A 15,987-nucleotide genomic window follows, 5' to 3' on the forward strand; every position below is an offset into this window, starting at 1 on the left:
TAAATTAGGGGTATGGGATTTACATATAAAAACTACTATACATAAAGTAGATAAGCAACAAGGATTTATTGTATAGCACAGGGAACTATATCCAATATGCTGTAATAACCTATGATGGAAAATTATCTGAAAAAATATATATACATAACTGAATCACTTTGCTCTACACCTGAAACTAACACAATATTGTAATCAACTGTACTTTAATAAAAAATAAAATAAAATTGCAACAATAAAAATAAAATATTCAAGAATAAAATCAACATGAAATGAGTAAAACGTATACAAGGAAAACTTTAAAATACCCCTAGGGACTTCCCTGGTGGTGCAGTGGTTAAGAATCCACCTGCCAATGCAGGGGACATGGGTTCGATCCCTGGTCTGGGAAGATCCCACATCCTGTGGAGCAAATAAGCCCGTGCACCACAGCTACTGAGCCTGCACTCTAGAGCCCGCGAGCCACAACTACTGAGCTCACATGCCACAACTACTGAAGCATGTGTGCCTAGAGCCCGTGCTCCGCAACAAGAGAAGCCACCGCAGTGAGAAGCCACACACCACAATGAAGAGTAGCCCCCACTTACTGCAACTAGAGGAAAGCCTGTGTGCAGCAACGAAGACCCAATGCAGTCAAAAATAAATTAATTAAATAAATAAATTTTTAAAAATCAGGGTAGAAATGACAAAAAATGGACAAAAGATATGAGCAGACAATTAACCAGAATTTTATTATACTTCACTTATGATTAGTGAAACTCAAAACTCCGCTTATAAGTCATTTCTCACTTATCAGATTGGCAAAAATTCAAATGTTTGACAACAAGCTTTTTTAGAGAGATATAACTAAATAGGCACTATTATTATATTGCTAGTGGGAATACAAATTCCCCTATAGGGGAATAGCTAACAAAACTACATATTCATTTACTCTTTGACCCATTAATCCCACTTATATAAATTTACCCTAAAGATCTATGTCTACTAAGAAAAGATAAATACACATGACCTATTTGAGCATTATTATTATTATTAATTTTTTTGCGGTATGTGGGCCTCTCACTGTTGTGGCCTCTCCCGTTGCGGAGCACAGGCTCCGGACGCGCAGGCTCAGCGGCCATGGCTCACGGGCCCAGCCGCTCCGCGGCATGTGGGATCTTCCCAGACCGGGGCACGAACCCGTGTCCCCTGCATCGGCAGGTGGACTCTCAACCACTGCGCCACCAGGGAAACCCTTGAGCAGTATTTTTAATTGCAAAATACTGAACCTATCTAAATATTCATACCTAGGATATGGGCTGGAAAATTATGGTACAACCACACAATGGAGTAATATGCAGCTGTAAAATTTTTAAAAGCTGGTTCAACTAGTGAAGCAGAATGAGCTGAGGGGTTGCTGAACTGGAGCAACTGAGTTCTTTCCACACCCAAGACTGGGAAAGCTTAAGGAAAGGAGGATAGAGAGGCTTCTTCATGGTAACTCCACTGGAACCAGACAACACCCTGCCTCACTGAGCCACAGGAACAGAGGCTCATGCTTTCTACTACTTGTGAATCCTCCATCATCTAAGGCAGACGAACACAAGCTAGTTTAAGGAGACAAGAGAGGGGCTTTCCTGGTGGCACAGTGGTTAAAAATCTGCCTGCCAATGCAAGGGACACAGGTTCGAGCTCTAGTCCAGGAAGATCCCACATACCATGGAGCAGCTAAGCCCGTGCGCCACAACTACTGAGCCTGCACTCTAGAGCCCGTAAGCCACAACTACTGAGCCCATGTGGCACAACTACTGAAGCTTGCACACCTAGAGGCCATGCTCCACAACAAAGGGAAGCCACTGCAATGAGAAGCCTGTGCACCACAACGAAGAGTGGCCCCTGCTCGCCGCAACTAGAGAAAGCCCACACACAACAACAAAGACCCAACGCAGCCATAAATAAATCTGTGACTCTAAAAAAAAGAAAACTGGACAAAATATAGAAAAAAGTTTTCAGACATTGGACAATAAGAAGCTCTGAACTGTGACCCCTGAAAGAAAACAAACAAGGTGAATCCTACCACACCTAAACTTTCTTCTTGCAGACAATTTCTGGAATATGGCACAGGGTAGGAACGACAACGACAACAACAAAGTGCGGGAAAATTGCTGAGTTAAAGAAAATAAACACAGTTCAAGAAATCTTGAATTTTTGCACAGAGTAACTGAGGAGGGAGACATACAGAGAAGAGTTACTGAAATATACATAATGCACCCCATGAATCAATAGCTGAATGTAAGTCTGTGTATGGTAGGGTAAACCTCCATGAGGCTGGGAAAGGACAGATTCCAGGCAAAGAACAGTGACTAGGAAGAAGACAAATAATTCCTAGAGATCACACTGTGCTGGAGATCACTACAGCCAGAGTGGAAAAATGGAGAAATCTCACTGAGTATACAGGGCATCCAATAGAGACATCAAAAAGGCCATGCCTTAGAAGTGGGTCCAAGTCAGCCCTCGAGCAAAGACTACTATAGACTTGCCCTGAATGAATTTTAAAACAAGCCTCAAAAGAATCATACTGAACACAAGTAACAACTTCTGGGGAACATAAAGTTCAACAATCTTTAAAAACAAAATTCAGTAACCAACAATGTATAATTCATAATGTCCAGCTTCTAATAAAAAGTATTATACATAGGACAGGGAAATATGACAACAGAAACAAACTCAGAAATGAAAGAGATGATGGAGTTAGGCAAAAATATTAAAACATATATTATAATTATGCTTATATGGTCAAAAATGAAAAGAAATATGAGCATAAGGAGAGAAATGGAAGATATAAGTATAAATGGAATTCCTAGAGATGACAAAATATCTGAAATAGAAATATTACTGGATATGGTTAATAGCAGATTAGAGACTGCAGAAGAAATTTTCATTTAAATTTGAAGACATAGAAAAAGAATTTATCCAAAATGAATCAAAGAAAAAAAAAGACTGAAAAAAAAATTTTAGTGACTTGTGGGACGATGTTAAATAATATAGTATATCCAAAATTGTTGTCTCAAAAAGAGATGAGAGACTGGGGTAGAAAAATATTTGAAGAAATAAAGGCTCAACAGTTTCTAACTTTTTGGAGAAGTATAAACACACAGAATGAAGACTCTCAATGAACTCTTGAGCAAAATAAACCCAAAACTCCAATAGCTATTCTCACTATAGAAAACGTTCTCTCCTTCCTACAAAAGACCATGTCTGTGTGTGCATGTTTCATACTAAGCACTGCTTTTCCTGGGAAGTCACAAAAGCCAGAGGCTTCGCTCAGCACAGTCATGTTTCCAGAGGTGGGTGGTCGCGCCCAGGCCCCTTTCCTCCCTGGCCACACCAGTCACCAATTGGAGAAGCAAAGAGAGAAGGTGGAGAGAACAGAGCTACCCAGAACCAGCAACCCCAAACTCCCATACCTATTCTCACCCTAGAAAACGTCCTCTCCTTCCTACAAAAGACAATGTCTGTATGCACGTTTCATACTAAGCACTTCTTTTCCTGGGAAATCACAAAAGCCATCCTTTTGCTCCAAAGTAAACTGGAGAGTGAACTGGCCCCTGAAGAGGGAGTGGTAGGATCCGGACACCTGGTGTGCAGTGGATTTGAGCAGAGATATGACCACGGGAGGCAGTGGGATGCTTTTCCTCTAACTTGGTGGCCCCAGTTGCTCCTCCAGACCTCAGCGCGTCCCCTCAGCTCATCCTTGTGACAGGCTCTCACCGTGCTCCTGGCTTCTGTCACCACTCAGATCCCTCTCCAGCCTCAGTTAGCCACCAGCAGGGCCAGATAATGGAGTCTTACTTTGATTGTGGTATTTTGGCCTCCAGGTGAAATCCCTAAGGGCTCTGCCATGCACTCCAGTCCTGTGACCCTTGCCTTCCAGGAGCCATTCAAGAAGCAAAGCCACCAGAGGTCCTTAAAACTGCAGGGAGGATGGGGTGCCCCCTTTCTTCACAGCTCCCTGTCTGCTGAAGAGGATCTGGGCCCCACTTCTCCACACTTGCTGGAGGGTCTGGAAGGAGTCAGAGATGTGGCCTGGTGGGGCAGGGCAAAAGGCAGAGGGCCTCTCCTGCAGTTGAGGAATAACCAGCCAAGGTCCACCGGGCCCAGCGCTGAGCAAAACAGGCACAGTTTGTAGAGGACCTTGTGGCACTGCTTCTGAACGCCGCAGGGGCTCGGGAACCAACAACAGCACATTTCTCGCCTCATCCTCCGAGGGTCAACTCAGGGGAAATAGGACCTGCTTCCCAGCAATGGAGCATGTGGTCCCCACGCTGGAGCTCCACGGCAGATCGAGAAGCTCAGGACTGAGCAGCGGTGCCCTGCAGGACAGTGTTGACAGGGGCCCGACGACCTGACCCGGGGCCAGCGCAGCTGGGTCACAGTCAGGCTGGGCACCGGTCTACACTGCAACACCCGAGTTCTTTGAATCCACGTGGTGAGAGCAGCGACTCCCAGATGCCGTCTCTTGCTTAGCCTAGACCTCCTATTTCTATTCTTTTATGATCTCCAAGAAGTGTACTGACCTCACTCTAAATATACTGTCCGATTTTGTCATCCTAACTTCTCCCTGGGACTTGGGGGCTACTGGCCACACCAAGCCTGTTGAAAGTCTTGTGTAAATGAACCAGTGACCATTTTTAAGTGACACGTGAGCGGCCCCCAGTTGTGCTAAAGCCTAGTCTGTGTCTTCACAGTGCTTTCGAAGGTGTGTATGTGTGAATAAATGTATGATATATATTTATACATGCTGCTACAGCGATACGTTAAAGGCCAACATAACTGGTGGACAGGGTCAGTGAGAGGAAATGAAACAATCTTTTCGGTGGCTATTAAAGCAAAATGTGTGTAAAGAAATAAGTTTTTCTTCCCCTACTTTGTCTCTAATTTCTGCACGAGTCCCTAGGCTGAGTGGGGAAGAATAGGAAAGACAAACTGTCATGAAGAGCTCACCTCACTGTCTAATGCTTGAAGTCTAAGTTTAAAAGAATGATCTACCCTCTTGTCATTTTGTAACAATCCCCTTATCTAGAAATATTAAAGGGCAGTTCTTACATTTAGAGTGCCTCAGAATCAGCTGTGGAGATTACAGAAGCTCCTTCCTGGGCTCCAATCCCCGGAGGTTTCGTTGGTGTGAGGCCCTAGAGTCTGCAGTTTTTCACGTAAACACAGACCACACGTTTCTGATGCGGGTGGGTTGCGGATCCCAGTCGAAAACCTCTTGTTCTATAACACTGATTCAAACCTATGAATAAGCTTGTTTTCCTTTAATTAAGAATCCTTAATTGAAAAGTGGGTAAGTCACACCACAAATGGACATAAAGATCTCAAAGCGTTCCTCGGGAAAAGTCCTTAGTTACGTTCTTTTGCCTTCCAGAATTAAAACCAAGCACTTGCTCCACAATTATTTCCTAGTAACAGTTGAGAAACTAAAACGAACGACAACATGAACAAAAAACTCACGGCCTTCCCCGGCGGTCCAGGGCTTAGACTGTGAGCTTCCACTGCAGGGGGCAGGGGTTCGATCCGTGGTCGGGGAACTAAGGTCCCGCAGGCCCCCGCCGGCGTGGCCAAAAATATAAATAAATAAAATAAAGATAAAACAAAAATAAAAAATAAAACAACTCAAACATTGTCACCACCACCGCCACCAGTTACCAAAAGACCCAGCGAAAGACTCAGGCCTGAGGTAGACACATGCCCCACTTCCGTAGTAGATGAAGTGACCTCGACTTCTGCCTTTACGCTTGGTTAAGTATTTTCCATGAGTGCCTTTGGCCGTCACTACAGAGGAACTCACTGGCAGAATCAGCAAGAATGGATGAAAAGTCAGCCGAACTATAAAGTTTTACTTAAAGATAAAGCAGTAAAATTTGAGGACCTCTTGCCCTGTGGTGATGCAAGCATCCCAGGAATTCTTCCTTCCTCCCTGTGCTGCCAGGGCTGGAAGGCATTGATGGTGTAATCAGTAGTCAATGGAGAACTCAAATAATGCTTCTAAGAACTTCATTTTACGGACGTTAACATTTATGAAAACAACAGCATATGCATCGTGTAAATCTCAGAGCTGGTCAGGATTGAAACCGTGTACGAGGCCCCGTGCCCTTGTCTTTTGAAGTAAAGTGCTGACTCAAGAGTTAGTGATTCGGGAATGTGAAGGTGTAGAAACAAAGAACAGCTGTTGGGCTGGGGAACGGGCAGCAACGTAGACTATAAATCCGCCACACGGCAGAATCACCGAACTCCCAGTTCACTGAAGCTACCGATGAAGGCCCGACACACACTCCTAAGTGGTTTTACAGGGCGCAGACCCCCTCCGGATGGAAAGTGCCGCCCACAAGCACATAGACCCTGGACTGGTTGAAACCAGAGGGTTGATGACGCTTGAAACTTCACTTTGATGCCAGCCAATCCGAGAACTGTCTGCGAGCTGATCACGCCCTGCTCCTCCAACGCTGTAAGGCTCCTCACTACGCCCTCCAGGGTGGGTCACACAGTCTTGAGGGCATTAGCCCGCTGTGGCCCCCTCTGCCTGGCAAAGCAATAAAAGCTACTCTTTTCTGCTTCACCCAAAACTCTGTCTCCGCATTTCTCTTCGGCACCGGTGAACAGAGGCCAAGTTTCGGCAACAGGATCCAGTCACAGATTACTTTGGGGGAAAATTCCTAAAAGCCATTCTTGTGTCTCACCCTTTGAAAAGTAGCTCTTCACCCTAAAAAAAAAAATGGTTGCGAAAAATGAATCTTTGGGATGGAGGATTCTACGGTATTTAACTTTCCATAAATTATATTCTTTCCCTCTACGTGTTAGAACCCGTTCTTAAAAGCAAATGAAATCAACCTGTGTCACCACCACTGTCTTCCAATTTGCTGTAATTCCAGTGAGAACCATGTTGGGTACACCTGTGCAGGAAATAGGGCGAGAGTCCTTTAGGGAAAAAACGGAAAGGAAAAAACATACCTAATGTAATGCTTTAAACATGTACCAGTATCTCTTGACCTGTCAACCTAGGACAGACAGACGACCTGCAGATTTATACAGGGCTCATTATGTCCCCCATCTTATTACTGCTAAGGTGAATGTGCTAGACACTTATTGAATTGGTGTTCTATGTCTGCTGTAATAAGTGACCATGAGTTTAGTGGCTTAAAAGAACACACATTTATTGTATTACAGTTCTGTAGGTTAGGAGTCCAACAAAGGTCTCACTGGACTAAAATCAAGGGGTCAATAGGGCTGCCTTACCTTCTGGAGGCTCTAGGGGATAATCTGTTTCCTTATCTTTTCTAGAGATTTTTCTAGAGATCTTTTTCAGAGATTCTCTGAGCTATTACTATCCCTGGAATAAAGCATATTTCAGATGAAATGAGCCAGAGTTTATTTCTGATGGCTGCAGAGAGAGAAAGGAGGGGAAAGGGGGAAAGCAGGAGGAGGAAAGGAAGCTTCTTCCTGGAAGTTAGCTGGGTGCTGAGTTCCTTTGTTGTCGGCTCCAAGATTCTCCGGAAGAGTCAGCTTCCCCCTGGAGCCAAAGGCACACTCAAGGATCAAGTCACTCCGCTCCTTGCTCTCTGGTCTGAAAACACAAGTTGGCTGCCTTCTTCAGCCTCCCCTCGCCCCGCCCTCAGGTCTAGCCCAGTCTCACCCAGGTGGAGAAAACAAACGAAAAAACCAACCTCGCTCTTCAAGCAAACAGGTCATCTTCCTATCCCTTATTCTTGTCATCAGCTTCTTTTTCAGAATCGTCATTTCTTGTATTCTGTATGGTGAGGAAAGGAAAAACATGGTCCCTGGTATACCACGAGATTGAAGTAGGAAGGACGTGCACAGAAAATACACCGAGTAGCACTCTGAGATGTAACCCTGAATCTACATGTCTACACACAAGACACATACATAAATATATACTTGTATCCATTGTTTTACAACTTCTTTATTTCTTAAAAACATTTTGGATCAGCATAACACACGATCCCAGAATTCCTTTCCCCGGCGTGTAACGCAGGACAAAAGGTAAGAATTCGAGGAGGCTGGCGAAATCCGCCGGTATCTCAGATAAAGGGTAAGAGGCGTGTTACCTCGGCTTGGTGGACTCCCGAAGTGGGCGGGTATGATGACGTCACTTCCCCCTTCAGCAGCCGGCCCGCCCATTGGTCATCTCGGCAGGGCGGGGACAGGGCGGGGGTTGGAGGAGAGGAGCCGCCTTAGAGGTCAGGAATGGGGCTTGGCTTATGTAAATCTTGCAGCGTAGGGGTACAATTCCCGGCGAGCCACTTCCCGGGCTGTGGAAGTTTTCGGGAGAAGTTGCTTGGATTTTATTAGCAGAGTGGTTTGGAGGGGCTGAGAGGCGTGGAAGAGGAGGGGGTGCGGAGGGTGGGTGGGGAGCGTGTGTGTACAGTGTAGGCGTCTAAGGCTGTACGGGGGGGCGGGGAAAGCGATTCATACTTACCTGGCAGGGGAGATACCATGATCATGAAGGTGGTTTTCCCAGGGTGAGGCTCACTCATTGCACTGCGAGTGTGCTGACCCCTGCGATTTCCCCAAATAGGGGAAACTCGACTGCGTAATTTGTGGTAGTGGGGGACTGCGTGCGCGCTCTCCCCTGGCAACGAGTGTACTAACGGTAGAATGAAGCAACGACCCTCCTGGGGCCCCATACCTCTGGCAATAGCTCGGTGAAGACGGTGGTTGCTCCCGCTTGTCGCGCGCCGTTTTCTTCTGGTTTTTTTTGTTGTGGTGGTGGTGGTTGTTTTGGCGTGCGGGTGCTGCAGCACTGCCACGCTGGTGGCTACGAAAGGGTGCGCGATAACCGAGCTTTTTTTGTTTGTTTGTTTTCCTTTCGGGGGAGAAACGAGTGTCAGCTTTCCGCGCAAGCGCAGAGAGTTTGCGTTAGTACTTACGAGTTCGACTTTAGCTGGTCTGTGCCTTGCAAGACGCTGAGAGGTTCGGTAGTTTGCTCTCCTGCCTTGTACTTTGAAACGGGAGTGCTACGCCGCACGCAGGCACGGGAGCGGCATCTGCGCTCTTGCCTCAAACAACAGTAATAGTACCAGCCGGGGAACGTGCAAAAGAAAGTTTTCCCGGAGACCGGCCGTCTAGGCCTCCCCGGGGATGCCGTGGATAAGGGATCCGCTTGCCAATGCAAGGAACACGGGTTCGAGTTCTGGTCGGCGGCGAACATCCCACGCGCTACAGGGCAAGTGGGCTCTCGTGCGGCAACTACTCAAGCCTCCGTGCCCGGAGCCCGCGCTCACGATCTTCGCAGTGAGGGAGTAGCCCGGCCGCGGCAGTGGCCCCACAACGCTGAATAGTCAGTTTATTCAAACAAACACACTAAAACGGCGGGCAGACGGGCCCATCTAATGAAAGAGGGCAGGGAGTGGCCCCTGCGGGAGGGGAAGCAATGCCTCCACTTTTTACTGCCTAGAGAGTTTCCCCAGCAAAGCACACGAGGACAAATCCAGTGTGGACCTTCTTACGCTGAGAGCCGAGCTGTGAGTCCAGCGAGGCCGAACGAGCTGCTGTCCGCAGGACAGACTCCCAGAGAGGGGAGAGATGCTAGAACTAATTTAGCGAGGAAGGCAGCAGGGCCCCCCGCCACCGTGCAGCACAGTCCTGAGCCGTGCAGCTCTCGGAGGAAACTCCCCGAGGTCGGCGGAAATTTTTGACAGGACCAAGGCTCGCACAGATAGTGCTCCTCCTCCCAAGCGGACAGACTAGAAGGAAACAAACAAACAACCGCAACCAGAAAACATCGTAGTTCAGGAGGGCAGGGGGTAGAGTACTCAGGAGGAATGTCTTGCGGCAGTAGCGCGAGCTCGTTAGCCCCAGACTGAGCGCTGCTCGGAACCACTTCGCAAATCATAGAAGCAAGACCGGAAACGATCCAACAGTTTGCAAGTAACTTAAATGCGTCCATGAACAAAGTTCAGCGTTTCCAGGAACACACAGCTCTCCAGCAAGGCACCCTTCACAAATGCCTGGCATTCCATCACAGATTCTGAGGTATCCAAAGAGCCAGGGGAAATGACCCTTCTCCATAATGCAGAGACACCTCGGTCATTTGCAAGTGACCCAGAGCTGACACCGATGTTAAAATCACCAGAGGAGGACATTAAAACATTTATTCCAAGTGTATTCCGTGACTTCAAACAGTTAAATGTACACACACACACGGGGAACATTTTAAAAAGACCCGCTCTAACGTGAAGAGTGAAAACTACACTGTCTGAAAGGAAATGTACTGCAAGGGATTAAGAGCGAGCAGTTCGAAAACGCAGAAGAAAGAATTTTGAACAGGAATTGCGTTGACTCTGCCTTGATTGCAGATCACTTTCAGTAGAAAGCGACAGTCCCAAACGAAAGGGCGGAGGCGTCCTGAGATGGGGCGGTGAATACTCCGCGCGGGCGGTGCCATGGAGCTTGATTTATGACGTCCAGCTTGAGTAGGGGATGGCCGCCACCCGTGTGCGTGTGCCTTCATCCTCTGGCAGGTGTCCTGGAACGTACAAGACACATGACTTAGTGAGGGCAGCCCTCCAGGTGGTGCAAAGAGACCACGGGCACCGGGTTAAAAACCGGGAGCAGGCGGAGATCATCAGCTGGGTGGAGATTCCGGGAGAGGGGCGCTGGGGAGGAACTGAAACGGCAGGCGCATAAAAGCGACAGCTGAGACCTCGCTCATCAGATTCTAAGCCAAGTCCGTCCCTGGGTGGGCTCGAACCACCAACCTTTCGGTTAACAGCCGAACGCGCTAACCGATTGCGCCACAGAGACGAGCGGCTGCGAGGCATTCTTGTAACATCCTGGAATCAGAACGTATTCCCCGTCCCTTCCAACCCCAGCGGAAAAGAGATTCAAATGTCTTTATCTTATCCAACCTCGCCGGCGCTCTCAGAGACACTGAGTCTCGTGGACCGTGGACACCGACCCCGAGTGAGCTGGGGGCTCCGACGGAACAACGCCGGGCCCACGACCATCCTCGCCTGCTCCTGGCCGTCTCGATAGCGGCCCCTCTACACGAGACGACGGCCGCCTGTCTTGGGCTCTAGTCCTCCATTTCCCACTCGTGATCGGCCTCACCCGTCGCGCTCACCGCAAGTCCCCCTCCAGGTCCGGGTGGTCGTACGGGGGAAGGACAGCAACCGGCTGTGCCCCCACCGTTCTGCCCCCTCTGGGCGCCTCCAGAGAAGGGCTCCACGAGGCACGACCCGGAGTTTGCTCACCAGGCAGCCCCTCGCCCGGAGCAGGGCCTGGCATCCAGCAGGCGCCCAATAAATGCCTCGCGGAGGATGCATTCCGCCGCCGGGGCCCGGCGTGGTGGGTAGACCAAGAATTCTTATGCCACCTGTAAGGTTTTAGTCCTCGAGGAACCTAGATTTTTCAGATCGTCTGTTCTTCAAAACCTTTCTTCTAGCAGCTGATTTAGAACCAGATAAAAGTCCTAGAAAGGCCAGGAGGGCACCACCCCGACCTGCTCTCAACTCCCCACCCAAGGCGGTGCTGCGGCCTCAGCCTGCGGGCGCAGGTGTCGGGTCTGAGAGGCGTGAAGGAGGAAAGCTGCAAAGGAGAAAGACGGCTGGGCTAGGCAACCTGGGAGTATGAGGGAGAAAGAGAGAGAGAAAGATCCGTAGAGGCTATCTTTCCATTGCCTTAGGTACTCTTTAATCACCTGTAGCTATGTTTTGTAGTTTTCAGTCTAGAAGTCTTTCACCTCCTTGGATAAGTTAATGCGTAGATATTTTATTCGTTTTGGATGCTATCGTAAATTGAATTGTTTTCTTAATTTCTTTTTCAGATTGTTCACTGCTAGTGTATAGAAACAACTGATTTTTGTCTATCTTGTACCCTGCCATTATACAGAATTCGTTTGTTGACTCTGGTAGTTTTGTGTGGGTTATGGAGGATTTTTCTATGTATAGGAGCACGCCATTCGCAAAGACAACGACAGGAGAGGTTCACTGTTTTGGGTCGCTGCAGCTCCTGAGTCTTGAATTAGCATGCACAGCCTGGGCCGGGGAAATCGAAATCGGCGGGAGCCTTTCTTTGCAGGCCAAGCTCCAACCGGCAGGAACACAGCGACTCCTCCAGGCCCATGCAGGGCCGGCGCTAGGCCCTAGGATTTTCCGGGACGTGTGAGGCCCGAAAAGGGCAGATTCCGATCAACCCAGCCAAATGCTCCCAGACAGAGGAGAGGGTTGTTCTTGGAGCCGCGGGCGCTCTCCTCAGAGTGGGCGGCACCGGGAGCGTCAGCGACGGCGCAGCTGGAGGGAATGCTGACTCCAGGCCGTGGGGGTCTCGGGCGGAGTCGGGGGGTCCTCAGAACGTGGAGTCCTCCGGTGAGGTGTGCGGCTCGCCACCTCGCCCGCCTGCTCTGTGGCCAGTAGGGGACAAGGCACCAAGTCCAAAAGGTAGAACCATACGGTGTTGCCGGGGGTGTTCAGACACGGGAAACCCGTTTTCTGTTAGGATTCGAATTCAGACCCAAGCAGGCAGGCTCCCATCACCGCACCAATCACACCACGACCACTGTGCTCCACCGGGGACCTACGGAGCTGTGGTCGGATCCACGTTAGCCCAGCCGTCTTTCTCCTTTGCAGCTTTCCTCCTTCACGCCTCTCAGACCCGACACCTGCGCCCGCAGGCTGAGGCCGCAGCACCGCCTTGGGTGGGGAGTTGAGAGCAGGTCGGGGTGGTGCCCTCCTGGCCTTTCTAGGACTTTTATCTGGTTCTAAATCAGCTGCTAGAAGAAAGGTTTTGAAGAACAGACGATCTGAAAAATCTAGGTTCCTCGAGGACTAAAACCTTACAGGTGGCATAAGAATTCTTGGTCTACCCACCACGCCGGGCCCCGGCGGCGGAATGCATCCTCCGCGAGGCATTTATTGGGCGCCTGCTGGATGCCAGGCCCTGCTCCGGGCGAGGGGCTGCCTGGTGAGCAAACTCCGGGTCGTGCCTCGTGGAGCCCTTCTCTGGAGGCGCCCAGAGGGGGCAGAACGGTGGGGGCACAGCCGGTTGCTGTCCTTCCCCCGTACGACCACCCGGACCTGGAGGGGGACTTGCGGTGAGCGCGACGGGTGAGGCCGATCACGAGTGGGAAATGGAGGACTAGAGCCCAAGACAGGCGGCCGTCGTCTCGTGTAGAGGGGCCGCTATCGAGACGGCCAGGAGCAGGCGAGGATGGTCGTGGGCCCGGCGTTGTTCCGTCGGAGCCCCCAGCTCACTCGGGGTCGGTGTCCACGGTCCACGAGACTCAGTGTCTCTGAGAGCGCCGGCGAGGTTGGATAAGATAAAGACATTTGAATCTCTTTTCCGCTGGGGTTGGAAGGGACGGGGAATACGTTCTGATTCCAGGATGTTACAAGAATGCCTCGCAGCCGCTCGTCTCTGTGGCGCAATCGGTTAGCGCGTTCGGCTGTTAACCGAAAGGTTGGTGGTTCGAGCCCACCCAGGGACGGACTTGGCTTAGAATCTGATGAGCGAGGTCTCAGCTGTCGCTTTTATGCGCCTGCCGTTTCAGTTCCTCCCCAGCGCCCCTCTCCCGGAATCTCCACCCAGCTGATGATCTCCGCCTGCTCCCGGTTTTTAACCCGGTGCCCGTGGTCTCTTTGCACCACCTGGAGGGCTGCCCTCACTAAGTCATGTGTCTTGTACGTTCCAGGACACCTGCCAGAGGATGAAGGCACACGCACACGGGTGGCGGCCATCCCCTACTCAAGCTGGACGTCATAAATCAAGCTCCATGGCACCGCCCGCGCGGAGTATTCACCGCCCCATCTCAGGACGCCTCCGCCCTTTCGTTTGGGACTGTCGCTTTCTACTGAAAGTGATCTGCAATCAAGGCAGAGTCAACGCAATTCCTGTTCAAAATTCTTTCTTCTGCGTTTTCGAACTGCTCGCTCTTAATCCCTTGCAGTACATTTCCTTTCAGACAGTGTAGTTTTCACTCTTCACGTTAGAGCGGGTCTTTTTAAAATGTTCCCCGTGTGTGTGTGTACATTTAACTGTTTGAAGTCACGGAATACACTTGGAATAAATGTTTTAATGTCCTCCTCTGGTGATTTTAACATCGGTGTCAGCTCTGGGTCACTTGCAAATGACCGAGGTGTCTCTGCATTATGGAGAAGGGTCATTTCCCCTGGCTCTTTGGATACCTCAGAATCTGTGATGGAATGCCAGGCATTTGTGAAGGGTGCCTTGCTGGAGAGCTGTGTGTTCCTGGAAACGCTGAACTTTGTTCATGGACGCATTTAAGTTACTTGCAAACTGTTGGATCGTTTCCGGTCTTGCTTCTATGATTTGCGAAGTGGTTCCGAGCAGCGCTCAGTCTGGGGCTAACGAGCTCGCGCTACTGCCGCAAGACATTCCTCCTGAGTACTCTACCCCCTGCCCTCCTGAACTACGATGTTTTCTGGTTGCGGTTGTTTGTTTGTTTCCTTCTAGTCTGTCCGCTTGGGAGGAGGAGCACTATCTGTGCGAGCCTTGGTCCTGTCAAAAATTTCCGCCGACCTCGGGGAGTTTCCTCCGAGAGCTGCACGGCTCAGGACTGTGCTGCACGGTGGCGGGGGGCCCTGCTGCCTTCCTCGCTAAATTAGTTCTAGCATCTCTCCCCTCTCTGGGAGTCTGTCCTGCGGACAGCAGCTCGTTCGGCCTCGCTGGACTCACAGCTCGGCTCTCAGCGTAAGAAGGTCCACACTGGATTTGTCCTCGTGTGCTTTGCTGGGGAAACTCTCTAGGCAGTAAAAAGTGGAGGCATTGCTTCCCCTCCCGCAGGGGCCACTCCCTGCCCTCTTTCATTAGATGGGCCCGTCTGCCCGCCGTTTTAGTGTGTTTGTTTGAATAAACTGACTATTCAGCGTTGTGGGGCCACTGCCGCGGCCGGGCTACTCCCTCACTGCGAAGATCGTGAGCGCGGGCTCCGGGCACGGAGGCTTGAGTAGTTGCCGCACGAGAGCCCACTTGCCCTGTAGCGCGTGGGATGTTCGCCGCCGACCAGAACTCGAACCCGTGTTCCTTGCATTGGCAAGCGGATCCCTTATCCACGGCATCCCCGGGGAGGCCTAGACGGCCGGTCTCCGGGAAAACTTTCTTTTGCACGTTCCCCGGCTGGTACTATTACTGTTGTTTGAGGCAAGAGCGCAGATGCCGCTCCCGTGCCTGCGTGCGGCGTAGCACTCCCGTTTCAAAGTACAAGGCAGGAGAGCAAACTACCGAACCTCTCAGCGTCTTGCAAGGCACAGACCAGCTAAAGTCGAACTCGTAAGTACTAACGCAAACTCTCTGCGCTTGCGCGGAAAGCTGACACTCGTTTCTCCCCCGAAAGGAAAACAAACAAACAAAAAAAGCTCGGTTATCGCGCACCCTTTCGTAGCCACCAGCGTGGCAGTGCTGCAGCACCCGCACGCCAAAACAACCACCACCACCACAACAAAAAAAACCAGAAGAAAACGGCGCGCGACAAGCGGGAGCAACCACCGTCTTCACCGAGCTATTGCCAGAGGTATGGGGCCCCAGAAGGGTCGTTGCTTCATTCTACCGTTAGTACACTCGTTGCCAGGGGAGAGCGCGCACGCAGTCCCCCACTACCACAAATTACGCAGTCGAGTTTCCCCTATTTGGGGAAATCGCAGGGGTCAGCACACTCGCAGTGCAATGAGTGAGCCTCACCCTGGGAAAACCACCTTCATGATCATGGTATCTCCCCTGCCAGGTAAGTATGAATCGCTTTCCCCGCCCCCCCCGTACAGCCTTAGACGCCTACACTGTACACACACGCTCCCCACCCACCCTCCGCACCCCCTCCTCTTCCACGCCTCTCAGCCCCTCCAAACCACTCTGCTAATAAAATCCAAGCAACTTCTCCCGAAAACTTCCACAGCCCGGGAAGTGGCTCGCCGGGAATTGTACCCCTACGCTGCAAGATTTACATAAGCCAAGCCCCATTCCTGACCTCTAAGGCGGCTC

At 50.4% G+C, this 15,987-nt stretch overlaps 1 protein-coding gene and 4 non-coding genes across 6 annotated transcripts in view; 2 read left to right on the plus strand and 3 right to left on the minus strand.

Moving 5' to 3' along the window:
* LOC132514455 (flavin-containing monooxygenase 5-like) overlaps positions 1 to 8,536 on the minus strand; it is a 63,513-nt gene extending 54,977 nt beyond the window's left edge. Inside the window, exons 1-4 of one of the 2 annotated variants that reach the window (XM_060139155.1) lie at positions 8,474 to 8,536; positions 7,701 to 7,783; positions 6,868 to 6,954; positions 5,083 to 6,739 (exon numbers count right to left, since the gene is read on the minus strand). The gene's annotated coding sequence lies outside the window, so the exon portion shown is untranslated. Of the gene's footprint in view, positions 1 to 5,082; positions 6,740 to 6,867; positions 6,955 to 7,700; positions 7,784 to 7,920; positions 8,085 to 8,473 lie in introns of those variants that run through there. The other variant, XM_060139157.1, reaches the window with a different exon arrangement.
* Positions 8,466 to 8,629, plus strand: LOC132516516 (U1 spliceosomal RNA). Its single transcript, XR_009539349.1, has one exon. It is a non-coding gene; the product is annotated as a U1 spliceosomal RNA (small nuclear RNA).
* Positions 8,630 to 10,726: 2,097 nt separating this feature from the next.
* TRNAN-GUU (transfer RNA asparagine (anticodon GUU)) lies at positions 10,727 to 10,800 on the minus strand. The gene has a single exon. It is a non-coding gene; the product is annotated as a tRNA-Asn (tRNA).
* Positions 10,801 to 13,406: 2,606 nt separating this feature from the next.
* Positions 13,407 to 13,480, plus strand: TRNAN-GUU (transfer RNA asparagine (anticodon GUU)). Its single transcript has one exon. It is a non-coding gene; the product is annotated as a tRNA-Asn (tRNA).
* Positions 13,481 to 15,577: 2,097 nt separating this feature from the next.
* Positions 15,578 to 15,741, minus strand: LOC132516527 (U1 spliceosomal RNA). The gene has a single exon (XR_009539359.1). It is a non-coding gene; the product is annotated as a U1 spliceosomal RNA (small nuclear RNA).
* Positions 15,742 to 15,987: the final 246 nt, after the last annotated feature.

The sequence above is a fragment of the Lagenorhynchus albirostris genome, chromosome 2 (genome assembly GCF_949774975.1).
Source record: "Lagenorhynchus albirostris chromosome 2, mLagAlb1.1, whole genome shotgun sequence".
NCBI classification, from domain to species: domain Eukaryota; kingdom Metazoa; phylum Chordata; class Mammalia; order Artiodactyla; family Delphinidae; genus Lagenorhynchus; species Lagenorhynchus albirostris.